Raw genomic sequence first — 6,708 nt, 5'->3', positions numbered from 1 at the left:
TCATCAGGCTCATACTTTCGCGTTTTTCACATACTTGATGAAGAGATCCTGGGCTTTTTCTGGATTGGATCACGTAGTAAAGTGGTACCACACTGAAACAGTCCATTAAACCTGGTTTCGATCAATATTTTAGAGAATAATTCATGTTAGGACTAGGTTAGGTCTGGGATTTGCTCTCATCAGGCTCGTTCTTTCGCATATTTCTCATACTTGATGGTCAGATTCTGGGCTTTTTCTGGTTTGGATCACGTAGTTATGTGGTACCACTCAGAAACAGTGCATTAAACTTGGTTTCGATCAATATTTTAGAGGATAACGCATGTTCTGTCTAGGTTGGGCCTGGGATTTGCCCACAACAGACCCATACTTTCGCATTCTTCACATACTTGTTGAACAGATCCTGGGTTTTTTTCTGGTTTGGATCACGTAGTAATGTGGTACCACACTGAAACAGTCCATGAAACCTGGTTTCAATCAATATTTTAGATGATAACGGATGTTAGGTCTAGGTTAGGCCTGGGATTTGCCACCATCAGACTCATACTTCAGCAATCTTCACATAGTTGTTGAACAGATCCTGGGTTTTTTCTAGTTTGGAGCACGTAGTAAAGTGGTACCACACAGGAACAGTCGATTAAACCTGGTATCGATCAATATTTTTGAGGATAACGCATGTTAGGTCTCGTTTAGGTCTAGGATTTGCCCTCATCTGGGTCATACTTTCGCATGTTACTCAAACTTGCTGGTCAGATTCTGGGCTTTCATTGGTCTGGATCACGTAATAATGTGGTACCACACTGAAACAGTCCATTAAACCTGGTTTCGATCAATATTTTAGACGATAACTCATGTTAGGTCTAGGTTAGGCTTGGGATTTGCCCTCATCAGACTCATACTTTCGCATTCTTCACGTACTTGTTGAGCAGGTCCTGGGATTTTTTCTGGATTGGATCACGTAGTAATGTGGTGCCACACTGAAACAGGCCATTAAACCTGGTTTCGATCAATATTTTAGAGGATAACGCATGTTAGTTCTGGGATAGGACTAGGATTTGCCCACATCTGGGTCATACTTTCGCATTTTTCACATACTTCTTGAACGGATCCTGGGTTTTTTCTGGTTTGGGTCACGTAGTAATGTGGTACCACATAGAAACAGTCAATTAAACCTGGTTTCGATCAATATTTTAGAGGATAACGCAAGTTAGGTCTGGGATAGGTCTGGAATTCACCCTCATCAGGCTCATACTTTCGCGTTCTTCACATACATGTTGAACAGACCCTGGGTTTTTTCTGGTTTGGGTCACGTAGTAATGTGGTACCACACTGAAACAGTCGATTAAGCCTGGTTTCGATCAATATTTTAGAGGATAACGCAAGTTAGGTCTGGGATAGGTCTGGGATTCACCCTCATCAGGCTCATACTTTCGCGTTCCTCACATACATGTTGAACAGACCCTGGGTTTTTTCTGGTTTGGATCACGTAGTAATGTGGTACCACAGTGAAGCAGTCAATTAGACCTGGTCTTGATAAATATTTTAGAGGATAACGCACGTTAGCTCTAGGTTAGGTCTAGGATTTGCCCACATCAGGGTCATATTTTCGCATTTTTCACATACTTGTTGAGCAGATCCTGGGATCATTTCTGGTTTGTATCACGTAGCAATGTGGTGCCACACTGAAACAGTCCGTTAAACCTGGTTTCGATCAATATTTTAGAGGATAACGCATGTTAGGTCTAGGTTAGGTCTGGGATTTGCACGCATCAGGCTCATACTTTCGCAGTTTTAACATACATGTTGTCCTGATCGAGGGTTTTTTCTGCGTTGGATCACGTAGTAATGTGGTACCACACTAAAACAGTCAATTAAAGCTAGTTTCGATAAATATTTTAGAGGATAACGCAAGTTATGTCTGGGATAGGTCTGGGATTTGCCCACATCAGACTCATACTTGCGCATTCTTCACATACTTGTTGAGCAGATCCCGGGATTTTTTCTGTTTTGTATCACGTAGTATTGTGGTGCCACACTGAAACAGTCCATGAAACCTGGTTTCCATCAATTTATTAGAGGATAACGCATGTCAGGTCTAGGTTAGGTCTGGGATTTGCACTCATCAGGCTCATACTTTCGCATTTTTAACATACATGTCGACCTGATCGAGGGTTTTTTCTGCTTTGGATCACGTAATAATGTGGTACCACACTGAAACAGTCGATTAAACCTGGTTTCGATCAATTTTTGAGATGATAACGCATGTTAGGTCTCGGTTAGGTCTAGGACTTGCCCTCATCTGGGTCATACTTTCGCATGTAACTCAAACTTGTTGGCCAGATTCTGGGCTTTCACTGGTCTGGATCACGTAGTAATGTAGTACCACACTGAAACAGTCCATTAAACCTGGTTTCGATCCATATTTTAGAGGACAACGCATGTTAGGTCTAGGTTAGGCCAGGGATTTGCCCACATCAGGGTCGTACTTACACATTTTTCGCATACATGTTGGCCAGATCCTGGGTTTATTCTGGTTTGGATCACGTAGTAATGTGGTACCACACAGAAACAGTCCATTAAACCTGGTTTCGGTCAATATTGTAGGGGATAACGCAAGTAGGTCTGGGATAGGTCTGGGATTTGCCCACATCAGACACTTACTTTCGCATTCTTCACTTACTTGTTGAAAAGATCCTGGGTTTTTTTCTGGTTTGGATCACGTAGTAATGTGGTACCACACTGAAACAGTCGATTAAACCTGGTTTCGATGAATATTCTTGAGGATAACGCATGTTAGGTCTAGGTTAGGCCTGAGATTTTCCCTCATCAGACTCACACTTTCGCATTCTTCACATACTTGTTGAACAGATCCTGGGTTTTTCTGGATTGGATCACGTAGTAATGTTGTACCACACTGAAACAGTCGATTAATCCCGGTTTCAATCAATATCTTACATGACAACGCATGCCAGGTCTAGGTTAGGTCGGGGATTTGCTCTCATCAGGCCCATACTTTCGCATATTTCTCGTTTTCGTTGGCCAGAACCTGGGCTTCCACTGGTTTGGATCACGTAGTAATGTGGTACCACAGTGAAGCAGTCAATTAAACCTGGTCTTGATAAATATTTTAGAGGATAACGCACGTTAGCTCTGGGTAAGGTCTAGGATTTGCCCTCATCGGGCTCATACTTTCGCACATTACTCATACTTGTTGGCTAGATCCTGTGCTATTTCAGGATTCGATAACGTATTAATGTGGCAACACACTGAAACTGCCAATTAAATCTGGTTTCCGTCAATATTTTAGAGGATAACACATGTTAGGTACAGGTTAGGTCCAGGATTTGCCCTCATCAGTCTCATACATTCGCATTCTTCGCATACTTCTTGAACAGATCCTGGGTATTTTCTGGTTTGGATCACATAGTAATGTGGTACCACACTGAAACAGTCAATTAAACCTGGTATCGATCGATATTTTATAGGACAACGCAAGTTTGGTCTGGGATAGGTCCGGGATTTGCCCTCATCAGGCTCATATTTTCGCGGTTTTCACATACTTGTTGCACAGACCCCTGGCTTTTTCTGTTTTGGATCACGTAGTAATGTGGTACCACACTGAAACAGTCGATAAATCGTGGTTTCGATCAATATCTTAGAGGTTAACGCATGTTAGGTCTAGGTTTGGCCTGGGATTTGCCCTCATCACGGTCATACTTTCGCTGTTTTAACATACATATTGACCAGAGCGAGGGTTTTTTCTGCCTTGGATCACGTAGCAAAGTGGTACCACACTAAAACAGTCAATTAAACCTGGTTTCGATATATATATTAGAGGATAACGCAAGTTATGTCTGGGATAGGTCTGGGATTTGCCCTCATCAGGCTCATACTTTCGCGTTTTTCACATACTTGTTGAAGAGATCCTGGGCTTTTGCTGGATTGGATCACATAGTAATGTGGTACCACACTGAAACAGTCCATTAAACCTGGTTACGATCAATATTTTAGAGAATAATTCATGTTAGGACAAGGTTAGGTCTGGTATTTGCTCTCATCGGGCTCGTACCTTCGCATATTTCTCATACTTGATGGTCAGATTCTGGGCTTTCACTGGCCTGGATCACGTAGTAGTGTGGTACCACACTGAAACAGTCCATTAAACCTGGTTTCGAACAATATTTTAGACGATAACTCATGTTAGGTCTAGGTTAGGCCTGGGATTTGCCCTCATCAGACTCATACTTTCGCATTCTTCACATACTTGTTGAACAGATTCTGGGTTTTTTCTGGTTTGGATCAGGTAGTAATGTGGTACCACACTGAAACAGTACATTAAACCTGGTTTCGATCAATATTTTAGAGAATAATTCATGTTAGGACTAGGTTAGGTCTGGTATTTGCTCTCATCGGGCTCGGACTTTCGCATATTTCTCATACTTGATGGTCAGATTCTGGGCTTTTTCTGGTTTGGATCACGTAGCAAAGTGGTACCACACTAAAACAGTCGATTAAACCTGGTTTCGATCAATATTTTTGAGGATAACGCAGGTTAGGTCTAGGTTAGACCTGGGATTTTCCCTCATCAGACTCATACTTTCGCATTCTTCACAAACTTCTTGAACAGATCCTGGGTTTTTTCTGGTTTCTATCACATAGTAATGTGGTACCACACTGAAACAGTCAACTAAACCAGGTATCGATCAATATTTTAGAAGATGACGCAAGTTATGTCTGGGATAGGTCTGGGATTTGCCCTCACCAGGCTCGTACTTTCGCGTTTTCCACATACTTGTTGAAGAGATCCTGGGCTTTTTCTGGATTGGATCACGCAGTTATGTGGTACCACAATGAAACAGTCGATTAAACCTGGTTTCGATCAATATTCTTGAGGATAACGCGTGTTAGGTCTAGGTTAGGCCGGAGATTTTCCCCCATCAGACTCATACTTTCGCATTCTTCACATACCTGTTGCACAGATCCTGGGTTTTTTCTGGGTTGGATCAGGTAGTAATGTGGTACCACACTGAAACAGTCGATTAATCCCGGTTTCAATCAATATCTTACAGGATAACGCATGCTAGGTCTAGGTTAGGTCTGGGGTTTGGTCTTATCAGGCCCATACTTTCGCATATTTCTCATTTTCGTTGACCAGAACCTGGGCGTCCACTGGTTTGGATCACGTAGTAATGTGGTACCACAGTGAAGCAGTCAATTAAACCTGGTCTTGATAAATATTTTAGAGGATAACGCACGTTAGCTCTGGGTTAGGTCTAGGATTTGCCCTCATCGGGCTCATACTTTCGCATATTACTCATACTTGTTGGCTAGATCCTGGGCTTTTTCTGGATTCGATCACGTATTAATGTGGTAACACACTGAAACTGTCAATTAAATCTGGATTCCGTCAATATTTTAGAGGATAACACATGTTAGGTCTAGGTTAGGCCAGGGATTTGCCCACATCAGATTCATACTTTCGCATTATTCACATACTTGTTGAACAGATCCTGGGTTTCTTCTAGTTTGGATCACGTAGTAATGTGGTACCACACTGATACAGTCCATGAAACCTGGTTTCCATCAATATTTTAGAGGATAACGCATGTTAGGTCTCGGTTAGGACTAGGATTTGCCCTCATCTGGGTCATACTTTCGCATGTTACTCAAACTTGTTGGCCAGATTCTGGGCTTTCACTGGCCTGGATCACGTAGTAGTGTGGTACCACACTGAAACAGTCCATTAAACCTGGTTTCGAACTATATTTTAGACGATAACTCATGTTAGGTCTAGGTTAGGCCTGGGATTTGCCCACATCAGATTCATACTTTCGCATTATTCACATACTTGTTGAACAGATCCTGGGTTTTTTCTGGTTTGGATCAGGTAGTAAAAGTGGTACCACACTGAAACAGTCAATTAAACCTGGTTTCGATCAATATTTTAGAGGATAACGCATGTTAGGTCTGGGGTAGGTCTGGGATTTGCCCTGATCAGGGTCATATTTTCGCGTTTTTCACATACTTGTTGAACAGATCCCGGGATTTTTTCTGGTTTGGATCACGTAGTAATGTGGTACCACACTGAAATAGTCCATTCAACCTGGTTTCGATCAATATTTTAGAGGATAACGCATGTTAGGTCTAGGTTAGGTCTGGGATTTGCTCTCATCAGGCTCGTACTTTCGCATATTTGTCATACCTGACGGCCAGATGCTGGGCTTTTTCTGGTTTGGATCACGTAGTAATGTGGTACCACACTGAAACAGTCGATTAAACCTGGTTTCCACAATATTTTAGAGGATAACACATGTTAGGTCTGGGTTAGGTCCAGGATTTGCCCTCATCAGTATCATACATTCGCATTCTTCACATACTTCTTGAACAGATCCTGGGTATTTTCTGGTTTGGATCACATAGTAATGTGGCTCCACACTGAAACAGTCACTTAAACCTGGTATCGATCAACATTTTATAGGACAACGCAAGTTAGGTCTGGGATAGGTCCGGGATTTGCCCTCATCAGGCGCATATTTTCGCGTTTTTCACATACTTGTTGCACAGACCCCTGGCTTTTTCTGTTTTGGATCACGTAGTAATGTGGTACCACACTGAAACAGTCGATAAATCCTGGTGTCGATCACTACCTTAGAGGTTAACGCATGTTAGGTCTAGGTTAGGCCTGGGATTTGCCCTCATCACGGTCATACT

Source organism: Colletes latitarsis, unplaced genomic scaffold (assembly GCF_051014445.1).
Source record: "Colletes latitarsis isolate SP2378_abdomen unplaced genomic scaffold, iyColLati1 scaffold0018, whole genome shotgun sequence".
Classification (NCBI taxonomy): domain Eukaryota; kingdom Metazoa; phylum Arthropoda; class Insecta; order Hymenoptera; family Colletidae; genus Colletes; species Colletes latitarsis.
Note: the sequence above shows the minus strand (reverse complement) of the source record.